A 17,717-nucleotide genomic window follows, 5' to 3' on the forward strand; every position below is an offset into this window, starting at 1 on the left:
TTTAAGATCTAAACAAAAGGATGAACTAGTTATGATGCGGAAATTAATAACTAGTTCTACCTTTTGTAGCTTATAGACCTCACGATCTTCTGTCGTATTCCTCTTCTTATCTCAGATGTCGTGTGGGCGACGATCTATCGAGATGAGAATCCACCCAAGCCTCCTTCTTTTCCAAGCAACTTTCGACCAATCAACAAACTCCTTGAGATGAAGAACTTCGGCCGCCAACCAAGCTCCAAGGGATGCTAAGAAACAAAACCTCCTATCTCTCCTTCTTCCTCTAACAAGATCCGGCTACCACCAAGCTCCTTGAGATGAAGATGTCGCCGGCCACACAAGGAAGAAGAATAGGAGAAAAGGAGGAAGAGAGAGCTGGCCACCACCAAGGAAGATAAGAGAGGAATGTTGGTGCGGGAAGCATCCGACGATCAAACCGTTGTTTTGATAATGGCAAAGGAATTCAAAGTTAAGGTTATGTCGTTATCTAACAAAGTTCATGGAGCTTGCAGAAAAGTCCTAAGTGGTACTTAGGCAAAAGTCCTAACTGCGGTTAGGCATATGGAAAACCCTAGGGGGTGGTAACCCTAGGTCATAGGGGGCGGTAACCCTATGCGGAAAGTCTTGGCGGGTCGAGGGCTTCCGGCAAAAGTCCTAGGGGGTGGTAATCCTAGGTGAAAAGTCCTGATGTCGCGAACCAGGTGGAAGATTGGACGAGCCGGGAAGTGGGAGTCCAGCAGAAAGTCCAGAAGCATCGAGTGCCGAGCAAAAGTCCAGTCGATCTGGAGGATCGAGCTGGCATCAGGTAACTCTCCTGAGAGGAGTAGGTGAGGACGCGTTCCCCGCAGAGGGAACAGTAGGCGTCGGGTCGACCTAGGGTTTTCTGGTCGAAAATCTGAAGTCAGACCAAGACAGTCTGGAGACTGTCAAATTTATTTCTACATATTATCGTTTGTATTCTAACTCTGTTTTGTAGGAAACTAATACTTTTATGCAGGGTTAGGTCTGACCGGGATCGGTCGACCGAACATTGGGATCGGTAGACCGAACCCCCAAGCCAGCTGATCAAACTTCCAGAGATTGGACCAGGCTCGACGAGAGGATCGGTCGACCGAACATTGGGATCGGTCGACCGAACCAAGGATCAGCGTCGACTGGATTAGGCTAGGTTGATCGGGTCAGAGGAGCTAATCGGTCGACCGAATGAGGGGATCGGTCGACCGAACCGAGGATGAGACTTGACCAGATCGAAGCGGAGCGAGCGGATCGGATGGGAGAAGACCGTCTGATCGGTCGACCGAACGCAGGGATCGGTCGACCGATCCGCCTCGGGTCAAGCCTGATCCCGAAGCTTGGGGATCTGGATCAGCTTCACAGAAGCTATAAAAAGGAGCCTCGGAAGCAGCCGAAACAACATCTCGAACAGAAGAACTTGTGATCTGGCGTGCTGCTCCGAAACCTTTGACTACACTCTGCTGCTCCGACAATTGGCAATCACCTTCATCTCTTGTAGTTTGTCGGTATAACTTTTCTTTCAAGCTTATATTTGTACTCACCTGTTTGTAAAGATTTACGAACTTATAGTTGTTTCCCATCGAAAGCGATTAACGATCGCGGGCCTTAGAGTAGGAGTCGTCACAGGCTCCGAACCAAATAAATCTTGGAGTCTTTGGTGTGTCTGTCTTTTTTTATTTCCGCTGCGTTACTCGTAAGATTTCCAAAATGAAAAGTGAAAGCCACGAGCGTTATTCACCCCCCCTCTAGCGCTTTCGATCTAACAATTGGTATCAGAGTGGGGTCGCGTTGATCTGGTGCAACCATCGATCACACAATTCTTTCGTGGTGTTTTCAATTTTTACGTAGTCAATTAGAATCTAGCTTAATAGCTACATTCTAATTTTTTTTTTCAAATCGATTTTTGCTCGAAGTTGGTGCACCACCACTCGAGCTCGTGATATTAACTTTATTTCCCGCACTACTAATCCAAGACCTAGTCTTGGGACATTTCTATTTTTTTTTCTTGCATATTATCAATGGCCCAACAAGAAGGATTCAGCACCGTTCGTCCCCCCCCTCTTCACCGGAGAAGATTTCGGGTACTGGAAGGGGCGAATGGAAACCTTCCTCAAAACACAGTTCGACATGTGGATGATCATCAAGACGGGATTGCAACTACCAACCGACGAAGATGGCAAACCTACACCTTGCAAAAAATGGGAACCATCACTAATCAAGAAAGTGGAAGTCGATGCCAGAGCGACCTTCACCCTCCAGTGCGGACTAACCAAAGAAGAGCTCAACAGAGTTGGACCGTTCTCCAGCGCAAAAGAGCTATGGGAAAAGCTGATTGAACTCCACGAGGGCACCTCCGACACCAAGGTTTGTAAAAGAGACCTCTTGTTCAATAAATTATATAATCTGAAAATACAGGACGGAGAGACAGCAAGTCAACTCCACGCTCGCATACAAGACATTCTCAACTCCCTCCATGTGATCGGGCAAAGAGTCGAGAATCGGGACATCATAAGTTATGCACTCAACGCTTTTCCGAGGAGTACATTGTGGGCATCAATGGTAGATGCCTACAAAGTATCTAAGGACTTATCTTCCATTAGATTAGATGAATTATTTTCGGAATTCGAACTGCATGAACAGACTAATACACAGCCAACCGAGAAGGGTATTGCTTTGGTTGCAGGTACCAGTCGAACACGCGAACCAAGATCATGGCGAAGAACTGAACCGGAGTCGGAAGACGAACCCGACTCAGACAATGAAGACGATGAATTGACCTACGAGCTCGTGAATCTTGTGAAGAAGCTCTACAAGAAGAAGGGCTACAAGAAGAAGAAGGGATTCAACAAGAAGGACCTAAAGAAAGCAGTCCAATCTAAGGAGAATCAACCAAAAGTCAAGTTCGAGGTAACTTGCTACGGGTGCAACCAGAAAGGGCACATCAAGGCCAACTGCCCAAATCAGAAGGATGCAAAGAAGCAGAGGAAAAAGAAGGTGCTAAAGGCGACATGGGACGAATCCTCAGAAGAAGATACCGACGACGAACTCGATCAGACGAGTCTACTTGCACTGATGGCCCGGGACCAGATCAATCTGTCCGAGAGCGAGTCGGAAGCTGAGTCCGAGCGAAGCCACGGATCCGTATCCGTTTCCGAAGGGCCTAACACCACTGTAAGTATTCCTCGGTTAAACAATTTAGTTAATTACTTATTACGCAAATTAGCAAAATCAAATCTTAAGGTCAAGTCACTTCTAAAGGAAGTAGCAATCCTTAAAGAAGTGACTAACTCCAAAACCTTGCCTGACCCGGTTCAGACTGGAAATTCAACTCAAGATCAAAAACTTGAGGAAGAAAATTCTAGTCTGAAAACTCAGGTCAAGGATTTGAAAAATACATTAGAACGGTTCTATTTGGGCTCCAAGAAGCTTGACCTGATTCTTGGGACACAAAGAGCCATTTACAACAAAACTGGGCTAGGTTATAAAACTAAAAGAAAATATAGATCTTACCTGTCCTTAGTAAATAGACAAAATAATAAATCAGTCCAAGCATGGGTACCCAAGTCCAACCTGGTTAATCAAATTGGACTTGGTCAATATTGGGTCCCTAAGGATCAAATACATTACCTTGATAGACCATACCGAGGTTATGATTCAGGGGGAGCTAGAAGAAAAATAATAAACATAAAATTAAATTAAAACTCAAATTAAATAAAATTAAATTAAAACTCAAATAGAATAAAATTAAAATTCAATAAAATCAAATTAAATTAAAATTCAATAAAATCAAATTAAATTTAAATTCAGATTAATTCAAAATTCAAATAAAATTCAGAAATTAAATTCTTACAAAATCTTAAAAATCCAAGGGAAGGCTCCAGAATAGTTGGCACCTCCAAACTTAATCCACCCGACAAGGGTAACCAAGAGTAGACTACCCGACAGGGTAATTAAGGTTAGATTAAAATGAGCTTGGTTTAACTTAACTCACGGTACTGGTGAAGTATTGGATGATAGTACGTTGGGGAAGCTTAGTCATCGCATGTCTAGGAAGATATGGCTTCGACCTGGTGCATTTGGCTAAGTGAAACTGACCGAAGCTACCCTTTATGGAACCTAACCAGTTAGACCAATGTTTTGTACTAAGTTCAATGGGTAGGACTATTTGGAAAACCTCGAAAGCATGGTTACTTTAATGATGTCCTTGTGACTTACCATAGTCCAGAAGTTTATCCAAAAAATACTTACTTGTTGAACCCAAAGCTAAACCTGAATCTAACACAAAGTTAAACAAAACCCTAAAATTGAACCATAATTCATCTCACAAAAATTATAGGATTCCCTGATTGAAAATTTAGATCGGGTGAGATGACTAAGGAATAGAAATTAAAAGGAAATCAAATTTGAAATTCAAATTTAAATTAAAATTCATAATTAAAATTAAACTATAAATCAAAATTCAAAATTCAAATTCAAATTCAAATTCAAAATTCGAGTTAAAATTCGAAATTTGAATTAAAATTAAAATTCATAATTAAAATTAAGTTAATTCAAATTAACTTAACATTTTCAAATTCAATTAACTTAAATATTTTTAAAATTTTAATTAACTTAAATATTTTTCAAATTTTAATTAACTTAAATATTTTTTAAAATTTTAATTAACTTAAATATTTTTCAAATTAAGTTAAATTAAATATGTTTTAAAATTAATTAACTTAAATATTTTTTAAAATTAATCAACCTCATTTCAAACCCAATCAACTTAATTAGTCCTCAACATTTAATTAACTTTCACAATCCTAATACTTACTCAATCACTTCATTTTCTTTTCATCAAATATAGTCCAATTCAAACACTTTATGTGTAGGAACATAAAGAATTGGATCAGTGGATGTTGGATAGTGGATGCTCCAGACATATGACTGGAGATAAGTTAAAGTTCACAAAGCTCAAATTAAAGAGTTTAGGGTCTGTTGCATTCGGCAACGACGACAAACTTAAGGTAATCGGAAGAGGTAACATCGAGCTCAAATCTGATTTTACTATTCAAAAAGTGTTACTAGTTGAAAACTTTAACTTTAATTTACTCAGTATAAGCCAATTGTGTGATAGTGGTTATTCAGTTCACTTTACAAAATCTGAATGTATAGTTAAAAATATTGATAATCCTGAAATCATACTTAAGGGCATTAGGAAAGATAATGTATACACTATTAACCTACCAACATTCTCAACAAAGTGTCTCCTGACACAACAAGAGGAAACTGAGCTGTGGCATAGGAGACCGTGTCACACTCACACCAGACTTATTTCAAAAATAAGTCAAAATGGTCTAGTTAAAGGTCTGCCCAAATTAAAATCTGTTGAAAATTCAATTTGCAATGCTTGTCAACAGGGTAAACAAACCAAATCAAGCCATAAATTAACCAACTTAAATAGAATAACTTTAATACTTGAGCTCCTTCACCTAGACTTGTTTGATTCGCATGGAGCCAAGTCACTAAGCAAAAATCAATATTGCCTAGTAATAATCGATGACTACTCAAGATATACTTGGGTAAAATTTTTAAAAACTAAAGATGAAACCTTTGAAACATTTAAAATCTTTTTAAAATTAATAGAAAATGAAAAAGACACTCAAATAAAAAGAATCAGAAGCGACCATGGGAGAGAATTTGAGAATCACAACTTTACTGAATTTTGTGAAATAAATGGGTACAAACATAAATACTCCTGCCCTAGGACCCCTCAACAAAATGGTCTAGTAGAACGTAAAAATAGAACCCTACAAGAAGTTGCTAGGACCATGTTAAACGAATATAAACTATCTAATGAATTCTGGGCTGAAGCAGTTAATATAACCTGCTACATTCAAAATAGGGTTTTAATTAACAAACTTCAAAATAAAACACCCTATGAAATTTATTATAATAAAATTCCCAACTTAAACTATTTAAAGGTATTTGGGTGTAAAGTCTTCATTTTGAACACTAAAGACTACCTAGGGAAATTTACATCAAAAACAACCCAGGACTATTTTTTAGGGTATTCAACAACCAGTAGGGCATATAGAGTGTATAACAAAAATACCCTAAAAGTAGAAGAAACAACAAACATAATATTTGATGAAGAAAATAAATTATCCAACACAATAAATGAAAATAAAAATACAGAAAATGCTAACTCAATAAATAGATAAGATGACGAAATTCAACCTGAACCTCTTGAATCTGAAGAACAAATGACTAACTCAAATGGTATAAGACCAACAAGAACAAGCACAAATCACCTATCTGACCAAATTTTGGGTGATCCAACTTTAGGAGTCAGAACTAGGTCATCTTATAGGAACCAGAGCCAAATAGCCCTGATTTCAAAAATTGAACCCAAAACTATAGAAGAAGCCCTACCAGACCCAGATTGGACCCTAACAATGCAAGAAGAATTGGTCCAATTTGAAAGAAATCAGGTCTGGGAATTAGTGCCTAAGCCCGTTAACAAGACCATAATTGACACTAAATGGGTTTTTAGAAACAAATTAAATGATCAAGGTGAAATAGTTAGAAACAAAGCTAGGTTAGTAGCTAAAGGGTTCAATCAAGTAGAAGGGTTAGACTATGATGAGACCTATGCCCCTGTAGCAAGACTTGAATCCATTAGGATGTTGCTGGCCTATGCAGCACACAAAGGATTCAAGCTATTTCAAATGGACGTAAAATCCACATTTTTAAATGGATTTATTAAAGAAGAGGTATATGTATGTTAACTCCCAGGATTTGAGGACTTAGAACAATCAAATTATGTCTTTAGACTAAAAAAGGCCCTATACGGACTAAAACAAGCACCTAGGGCTTGGTATGAACGTCTGTCCAATTATCTAATATCAAAAGGATTCAACCAAGGTCAAATAGATCCAATCCTTTTCGTAAAAACCTTAGAAAATGACATTTTTATAGCCTAAATTTACGTCGACGATATTATTTTTGGATCAACCAACTCTAAATTTCTAAAAGAATTCACCAAACTAATGAAAAATGAATTTGAAATAAGTCTGGTAGGTGAACTTAATTTTTTCTTAGGTTTACAAATTAAGCAAACTAAAGATGGAATCTATATTTATCAAACTAAATATGCTAAGGAATTAATTAGAAAATTTGGAATGGAAAACTCAAAAATCATTAATACACCAATGGTTACTAATGCTAAAATTGACTCAGACTTAGAAGGTAAACCAATAGACTTGAAATACTATCAAAGTGTGATAGGAAGTCTACTGTACCTTACTGCGAGCCGACCAGACATTATTTTCGTAGTAGGTATGTGTGCATGATATCAATCTTGTGTAAAAGAGTCTCACTTAACCCTTGTCAAAAGAATCCTTAGGTATGTTAAGGGAACCGTAAATGTAGGACTATGGTACCCTAGATCTGGAACCCTTGACCTAACCGGCTACTCTGACTCAGACTATGCCGGGTGCAAGCTAGATAGAAAAAGTACAAGTGGTAACTGTCAATTTCTAGGGCAATGCCTAGTAAGTTGGTCAAGTAGAAAATAAAACTGTGTTGCTTTATCTACCACTGAAGCTGAATATATAGCCTTAGGTGAATGCGCATCTCAGTTGCTATGGATGATGCATACCCTTAAAGACTATCAACTGGAATATCAGAAAACAAAAATCTCAATTGATAATATAAGTTCAATAAATCTAACAAAAAATCCAATTCAACACTCAAGGACTAAACATATAGAAGTGAAGCACCATTTTGTAAGAGATCACGTAGCAAAAGGTGATATTGTACTCAACTATGTTGACTCAAAATCAAACCTAGCTGACATCTTCACAAAGCCCTTACCTGAACTTGAGTTCAGCTCACTTAGAAGGCAAATAGGGATATGCTTAGTAGAATAGGACTTATCTTTTCTTGAAAATTTTATCTTTAAATCAGTTTGGCTTTAACATCTTAGGAAAAATGATTTTCAAAGATCCAAATTTTGTTAGTTTTTCAAAATCTGGTTTAGCATAGGATTTTCCCCCTAGAAATCTTGTACCCCTAGTTTCAGCCAGAGCATCTCACAAGCACACTAGGATTACCTTTCTTGTGTTTTGAAAATACTTAGAATGGTATGAGGTGCATAGGGTACTGCCTGGACTTAAGAATGCTTATGTCAGTGCATCGACATAAGTTTGGGTGTTAAATACCAAAAATATATCAATCAAGTTAAGTAATCCTATCTTAGACAAATCTAACTGGATCACTAACTTAACTTGACAAACCAAGTGAAAACTGTTGCCCTCTAGGTAAACAGCGAGTAGCTAGATGGTTAGACATGTGACCAAGAACTTAAGTGCTTGAGTTTAAATTTTCTTACGCTTAGAAATTAGGGCTCTAATACCTTACTAAAAGAAATTAATTTGCAAACTCGTTAACTCAGCTCATGCTTGGACATTAAGGTTTTAAACTTATCCTCCTTTGCCCTGTTAGTTAGAGCCCTAGAGCCAATCATTTGATGATTGTTGTATGAACTCGTTGTATCATATTCTTATGCATATATAAAGGCATTTTTTTATGATTATTATGCTTACTTGTATTGGTGCCAAATAAATAAGTATAATAGCATCCTTGAGTAGAAGGTTCTTACCTATATCAATCGATTGGTTGAATCGATAGTGAGATGATATAGGGAACGCTACTCTTAGTCATTCATAGTCAAGTATTAACATTCAGGGACAATGTTAATGCGACGAGACTAGCATGTAGGTCAACTCGATGACTTGATCTCACAAGTCATGGATATGGAGATATCAAGTTGACACATGGGTATGCATTGGAGAATGTATACTGAATGACCCGCCATGAGAAAGTATCATGGATCGTTATATAAGTGTCATATACTTTCTCATGTGACTATTAGTATGACTATTAGTCCTTGGACCTGAAGTCACCATGGTTCCCAACATAAGAAGTTACATACTTTGGCTTTGTCAAACGTCACCCGTAACTGGGTGGACTATAAAGGTGATTACTGGGTATGTAACAAATTATGCGGAGGGATGTGAGTGATGTAGATGGGATCTATCCCTCCTATATGACGGGAGTGACATCATTATTCTTGATAGAGTGAGACCACTAAGTGCATGACCATGCCCAAATGAGTCAATATGAGATGTTGAGCTCATTTGATTGAGTGAGTCTACTTGGAGTTCAAGATTTAGATTGATTAGAGGATGACACGATCTATGCCTCACAGTGATCAATCTAGATGTCTAGGATAGAAGGACATTATCGCATATTGTGAAGAGTCACAATTAGTAGTCACAAGGTGATGTTGGATCTCAACATTCTTGTAACTTGGGTAGTAATGATGTGTTGCTAGATACCGCTCATTACTTATGCTTCTAAATGGGTTTAGGAGCATTGCCAACGTTACAAGAACCTATAGGGTCACACACAAAGGGCAAATAGATAGAGATTAGGTTCATTTGATGAACTAAGAGGATTAGGTTCATGTGATGAACCAAATTGGATTAAGAGTAATCCAAAGTAAACTAATTGAGTTGGACTCAATTTGGTTCATGTGTTAAATGAGTCTAATTTGGACTTAGACTCATTGAGCCAATTTAATTCAATGAATAGAGATTCATTAAATTAAAACCAATGGTTAGATTTGATCAACCATGGGAGAGAAGTGGTCAAGTTTGACTTGACTTGAGAGGAAGATGAAGTTCAAGTTTGACTTGACCATTGCCACCTCATTTGTGAGTTGGCATTAAGTGGACTAATTATGATGTGCCACATCATCAAGGCTAGCACATTGTGTGCCACCTCATGAGGGAGATCAAGAGTTGTGACTCTTGATATCCCATGGAGGTTTAAAAGCCTTCTTGAAGTGGTCGGCCACTTTAACTCAAGGGTGAGTTTCATTTGGTTTTTGTAAAATCCTTCTTCTTCCTCTCTACCCTTCTTCTCTCCCTCTCCTCCACCATTGCTGATCCTCTAAGGTTGCTAGCACATCTTTAGAGGTTCTCTCCATCGATTTGTTCATGTGGATACACATAGAGGGTTGTACACTTGACAACCTTGAGATCTGACGAACCTTGGACGAGCGAGATTTGCGAAGAGCTTCACATCAAGGGTAATCTCTTTTTCTTTGTAGATCTAGTGTACATCTAGGTTAGAGAAACTCGTACACATAGAAAATTTTTGTTTTATAACTTTGCACGGATCCGGTGGCATGGGATTCGGGGTTTCCTTCCGCAACGCAAAAAGTGATTTTTGCGGCCCGAAAAACCCAACAGTGGTATCAGAGCCACGTGCGAAGCGTGTACGAGTTTCTTTTATATTTTTATGAAAAATATCAATTCTGTAACTTTCTATAAATTTATGATTTTTATGTATTTTATGGATATTTTTCTCGTAGAAGCGAAGCAACAAGTGTTTGAACACTTGTAGGCTTCGACTACCGAGAAATACCTTCCGAATCGGCAAGGTCTCGCACAAAATGATTTGGGACAGTGGGCTAAGGCACTGTAGGATCACTTAGGAACACTCGCGATGGTTATATCGCAAGTAGGGGTGCAACCCCTAACTCCGCAAGGGGCTTTGTTCCGCGATCGCGCCCGAAAATCGCTACTCGGGACCGCCGGGAAGTTGCGACTCATAAAATCGTAAAAATATTAGAAAAATTACATAAATTTATGGAAATCACATATTTAGAATTATGTATCATTTTGTGATGGTTATGGTCCAAAGAACCCAATTTGATTGGAAATATGTGTTGTAATTCATAATATGACCTGCGCGTCATTTTGTGTGTTTATGCGTGTTGTACTTGCTTCGCGACCTGCGCGTCGTGCCCTTCTATTTATATTCCTGTTGTAAAATAGTTTTAGACTCGAATGTAACTTAAGTTTCACTTTTTGTAATATACAAAATGAGGCGGTGGAAGGTCCACTCGAGACGGAGTTACGAGGAGGGTGCGAGCAACACATGACGGTCAAAGGGAGGAGCTTGTGGAAGCTGTTGACCCTAGGTTGACCATCCGATCTTCTCATTGGCTTGAGAAGATCGTAGTAGGGCCATGACTAATCACAAAAAAAAAAATAATTAATTTCTTGTGTGTGTGTATGTGATGCATGCTAGATTAGTAATTAATTAGTTCCTTAACGATTATATTCGATCTAAATCGCGTACTTGATACACATCATCAATTAGATTAGATCTCAATCACGCCAACTAGAAATGCCTACCATGCCATGATACCCATCACTACCTCGATCACATGTTGTTGTTGAATCTACCAAAGTAGAGCAACACATATTATCTTGGTAGGGTGCGGAGGGACAATCTTGGTCCCGCCTATCAACGTATGGGTGAGTACAACTCAATTAGATTGAGTAACTAGTTAACTCAATTGGATTGAGTTTAACTATAGGCATTTTCCAATGGTTGGTAGATAGGTCAAAATCACATTTATATTAACTCTTGGGCGATTTAGCCAAAACTAACTCAAGTTTTAATATACATGCAGATCTTGATCCTATAAACAAGAGTTGCATAGAGATGTAATTGGTAATTAGTTATCTACCGATCATACTAAGTCTTGGGCAATTTAGCCAAAGCTAATTTAAGGCATAGTATGATGTGGATCTTGTCCCGCACGAATTATAGCTAGTTAGAATCTAGTAAGTGTGGTTTGACCACGTCCATGACTTGATTCTACAAAGATCTATAATTCAGTGGGAGCATCATTTAATTAAAGGTCTAATTAAATGATTAATAGAATATGATATTTATTTTCTGTATTTTTTCTGTTGTAGATTGTCATGTCGTCAAACACAAACTCCTTCTCCCTGCGTTCTGTCCTTGATAAGGACAAGCTCAATGGAGCTAACTTCCTGGACTGGTACAGGAACCTGAGAATCGTTCTCACACAAGAACGAAAACTATACGTCCTGGAGCAGCCCATTCCCGAGGCACCTCCTGCCACTGCCACACGAGCTGATCAAGATGCTTACAAGAATCATTAAGATGACGCATTAGATGTGTCATGTCTAATGCTCGCGACCATGAACTCTGAGCTTCAGAAGCAACATGAGTTGATGGGCGCTTATGATATGGTTGAACATCTTCGTCAACTATATCAAGGACAAGCGAGGCACGAGAGATTCGAGATCTCTAAGGCATTGTTTCAGTGCAAGATGCAAGACGGGACTCCCGTAGGCCCATATGTACTCAAGATGATTGGGTACATAGAAAACCTACAGAGGTTGGGATTCCCACTTGACCAAGAGCTGGCCATTGACCTGATCTTGCAATCCTTGCCAGATAGCTATAGTCAATTTTTTCTAAATTACAACATGAACGAAATTGACAAGCCACTGCCCGAGCTGCTTAGCATGTTAAGAACTGCTGAGCTCAACCTTAAGAAGATTAAGCCCAACTCTATTCTAATGGTTCAGAAACACAAGGGCAAGGGCAAGCCCAAGGTAAAGGAAAGTCCCAAGCCAAGGGTAAAGGCAAGGCACTAAAACCCAAAGGAGGGGTTGCCAAGGATGCTATCTGCTTCCACTGCGGTCAGACCGGGCACTGGAAGAGGAATTGCAAAGTGTACCTGGAAGATCTTAAGAAAAAGAGAAGTGAGACTTCTACTTCAGGTATATATGTTATAGAAGTCAATCTATCTATTTCTTTATCATGGGTATTAGATACCGAATGTGCTTCTCACATTTGTACTAATGTGCAGGCGTTGAGAAATAGCAGAGCATTGACGAAGGGCGAGGTGGACCTACGCGTAGGCAATGGAGCACGGGTTGCTGCTGTTGTTGTAGGAACTTATTCTCTATCTCTGCCCTCTGGGCTTGTATTAGAATTGGATGATTGTTGTTATGTGCCTGCTCTGACTAAGAACATTATATTAGTTTCTTGTTTAGACAAGAAAGGCTTTTCATTTATAATAAAGAATAAATGTTGTTCAGTTTATTTAAATGATATGTTCTATTATAGTGCACCTCTGATGAACGAACTCTATATTCTAGACCTTGAGAACCCTATCTATAACATAAGTACCAAGAGGTTCAAGTCAAAAGACATGAACCAAACCTATATCTGGCACTGTCGCTTAGGTCATATAAATGACAAACGCTTATCCCAGCTCCATAAAGATGGTTTGCTGGACTCATTTGATTTTGAATCTTATGAGACATGCGAGTCATGCCTACTGGGCAAGATGACCAAGACTCCCTTTAGTGGACACAGCGAGAGAGTTACTGACTTGTTAGGACTTATACATAGTGATGTATGTGGCCCTTTCAATGTCGCTGTCAGGGGTGGTTATAAGTACTTCATTACATTTACTGATGACTTCAGTAGATATGGTTATGTGTATCTGATGATACATAAGTTAGAATCCTTTGAAAAGTTCAAAGAATTCAAGAATGAAGTATAAAACCAGCTTGGCAAGAGTATTAAAATACTTCGATCAGATCGAGGTGGAGAATATCTTAGCCATGAGTTTCGTGACTATCTAGCTGATTGTGAGATTCTATCCCAACTCACTCCTCTTGGAACATCATAGTGGAATGGTGTATCCGAAAGGAGGAATCGTACCCTTCATTCTCAACCGTGTTCCATCTAAGGCTGTAATAAAGACACCATATAGGATATGGACTGGGAGAGATGCCCAAGTGTCTTTTTTGAGGAGTTGGAATTGTGAGGCTTACGTTCGACGTCAAGTCTTGGACAAATTAGGACCCAAATCTGATAAGTGCTATTTTATTGGATATCCCAAGGAAATGAAGGGATATTACTTCTACATTCCCAGTGAACACAAGATAGTTGTGGCTAAGACTGGGGTATTTCTAGAAAGGGATTTTGTTTCTAGAAAGACTAGTGGGAGTACGTTCGATCTTAAAGAAGTTCAAGATGTGGACCATAGCACTGAAGTCTCGATGGAAGTTGAACTGGAACCACAAAGTGTTGTGGATGATGTTGTTCTACAAGGAGTTGAGGAACCACAACTAGTACGAGTAGACCTACCTCTTTGCAGATCTGATAGGGTACGTCGTCAGCCTGAGAGATACTCATTTCTCTTGTCTGACCATGATGACGTTGTGCTCATTGAGGAAGCTGTGATGAGACCAGATTCCGAGAAATGGCTAGAGGCCATGAGATCCGAGATGGAATCCATGTACACTAACCAAGTATGGACTTTGGTTGATCCACCTGAAGGGGTCAAACCCATTGGGTGTAAGTGGGTCTTTAAGAGAAAGACTGACATGGATAGACTTATTTATAAGGGTCGCTTGGTAGCTAAAGGTTTCAAGTAAATTCATGGTATTGACTATGATGAAACCTTTTCTCCAGTAGCGATGTTTAAGTTCATTCGGATCATGCTTGCTATTGCAGTGTACCACGATTATGAGATATGGAAGATGGATGTCAAAACCGTGTTTCTGAATGGAAACCTGCTCGAGGATGTGTGTACATGACACAAGCTGAGGGTTTTATAGATCCACAGCATACTGGCAGAGTATGCAAGCTGCATAGGTCCATTTATGGACTAAAGCAAGATTCTCGGAGCTGGAATCTTCGATTCGATGATGCGATCAAACAGTTTGGTTTCATCAAGAATGAAGATGAACCTTATGTCTACAAGAAGGTTGTAGGGAACACAGTTATTTTCCTTATATTGCATGTGGATGACATACTACTCATTGGTAAAGACATCCCTTTGCTGTAGTCTGTCAAGACTTGGCTAGGGACTTGTTTCTCAATGAAGGACTTAGGTGAAGCATCCCGCATTCTAGGCATCCAGATCTATAGAGATAGATCTACGAGATTGCTTGGCCTAAGTTAGAGTACATACATTGACAAGGTATTACTTCGGTTTGCCATGCAGAACTCCAAGAAGGGATTTCTGCCGATGTCACATGGTGTGAGTCTTTCGAAGACTCAAAGTCCTTCTTCTAAAAAGGAGAGAGACCGCATGGATCAGATCCCTTATGCTTCAGCCATAGGATCTATCATGTACGCCATGCTATGTACTCGTCCTGATGTCTCGTATGCTTTGAGCATGACGAGCAGATACCAGTCAGATCCAGGTGAAAGTCACTGGATAGCGGTCAAGAATATTCTTAAGTACTTGAGAAGGACTAAAGAATATTTCTTGATATATGGAGGTGATGACGAGCTAGATGTAAAGGATTACAGTGATGCTAGCTTCCAAACTGATCAGGATGACTATCGATCGCAGTCAGGGTTCGTGTTTTGCATAAATGGTGGTGCTGTGAGCTGGAAGAGTTCGAAGCAGGACACAGTTGTTGATTCTACAACAGAGGCCAAGTATATTGCTGCATCAGAAGCAGCAAAGGAGGCAGTTTGGATCTGCAAGTTCATTACTGAGCTTGGGGGTGGTTCCTAGCATAGCTGATCCCATAGAGCTCTATTGTGACAACAATGGAGCAATAGTACAGGCTAAGGAACCTTGCTCACACCAGCGGACCAAACACATACTACGACGCTTCCATCTTATTCGAGAGATCATCGATAGAGGAGATGTGAAGATTTGTAGAGTACCCACTGAGGCTAACATCGCAGATCCCTTGACCAAGGCTTTGGCACAGAGAAAGCATGATGGTCACACTAGGTCATTGAGCCTTAGAGCCTATACTGATTGGCACTAGTGCTAGTGGGAGATTGTTAGTTAGAGCCCTAGAGCCAATCATTTGATGATTGTTGAATAGACTCGTTGTATCATATTCTTATGTATATATAAAGACATTTGTTTATGATTATTATGCTTGTATTGGTGCCAAATAACTAAGTATAATAGCATCCTTGAGTAGAAGGTTCTTACCTATATCAATCGAGTGGTTGAATCGATAGTGAGATGATATAGGGAACGCTACTCTTAGTTATTCCTAGTCAAGTATTAACATTCAAGGACAATGTTAATGTGACAAGACTAGCATGTAGGTCAACTCGATGACTTGATCTCACAAGTCATGGATATGGAGATATCAAGTTGACACATGGGTATGCATTGGAGAATTTATACTGAATGACCCGCCATGAGAAAGTATCATGGATCGTTATATGAGTGTCATATACTTTCTCATGTGGCTATTAGTATGACTATTAGTCCTTGGACCTGAAGTCACCATGGTTCCTAACATAAGAAGTTACATACTTTGGCTTCGTCAAACGTCACCCGTAACTGGGTGGACTATAAAGGCGATTACTGGGTATGTAACAAATTATGCGGAGGGATGTGAGTGATGTAGATGTGATCTATCCCTCCTATATGACGGGAGTGACATCATTATTCTTGATAGAGTGAGACCACTAAGTGCATGGCCATGCCCAAATGAGTCAATATGAGATGTTGAGCTCATTTGATTGAGTGAGTCTACTTGGAGTTCAAGATTTAGATTGATTAGAGGATGACACGGTCTATGCCTCACAGTGATCAATCTAGATGTCTAGGATAGAAGGACATTGTCACATATTGTGAAGAGTCACAATTAGTAGTCACAAGGTGATGTTGGATCTTAACATTCTTGTAACTTGGGTAGTAATGATGTGTTGCTAGATACCGCTCATTACTTATGCTTCTAAATGAGTTTAGGAGCATTGCCAACGTTACAAGAACCTATAGGGTCACACACAAAGGGCAATTAGATGGAGATTAGGTTCATTTGATGAACCAAGAGGATTAGGTTTATGTGATGAACCAAATTGGATTAAGAGTAATCCAAAGTAAACTAATTGAGTTGGACTCAATTTGGTTCATGTGTTAAATGAGTCTAATTTGGACTTAGACTCATTGAGCCAATTTAATTCAATGAATAAAGGTTCATTAAATTAAAAATTGACTTGAACCAATGGTTAGATTTGATCAACCATGGGAGAGAAGTGGTCAAGTTTGACTTGACTTGAGAGGAAGATGAAGTTCAAGTTTGACTTGACCATTGCCACCTCATTTGTGAGTTGGCATTAAGTGGACTAATTATGATGTGCCACATCATCAAGGCTAGCACATTGTGTGCCACCTCATGAGGGAGATCAAGAGTTGTGACTCTTGATATCCCATGGAGGTTTAAAAGCCTTCTTGAAGTGGCCGGCCACTTTAACTCAAGGGTGAGTTTCATTTGGTTTTTGTAACCTCCTTCTTCTTCCTCTCTACCCTTCTTCTCTCCCTCTCCTCCACCATTGCTGATCCTCTAAGGTTGCTAGCACATCTTTAGAGGTTCTCTCCATTGATTTGTTCATGTGGATACACATAGAGGGTTGTACACTTGACAACCTTGAGATCCGACGAACCTTGGACGAGCGGGATTTGCGAAGGGCTTCGCATCAAGGGTAATCTCTTTTTCTTTGTAGATCTAGTGTACATCTAGGTTAGAGAAACTCGTACACGTAGAAAATTTTTGTTTAATAACTTCGCACGGATCCGGTGGCATGAGATTCGGGGTTTCCGCACCAAAAAAAGAAGTTTTTGCGGCCCGAAAATCCCAACATCTCTGAACACTTTATTCGGTTTCTCTCTTTCCAAATTATTGTTCAAAAAGCTTTTTCAAAATTAAGAAAATATTTACCAAACAAAACCTTTCGAATTTATTTTGAAAATTTAGCTAGGTAATTTTTCCAACAGATTTTCTAAATTTAGCTAAGTATTTTTTTCTAACAGATTTTCTAAACTT

Source organism: Zingiber officinale, chromosome 1B, assembly GCF_018446385.1.
Source record: "Zingiber officinale cultivar Zhangliang chromosome 1B, Zo_v1.1, whole genome shotgun sequence".
Taxonomy (NCBI): domain Eukaryota; kingdom Viridiplantae; phylum Streptophyta; class Magnoliopsida; order Zingiberales; family Zingiberaceae; genus Zingiber; species Zingiber officinale.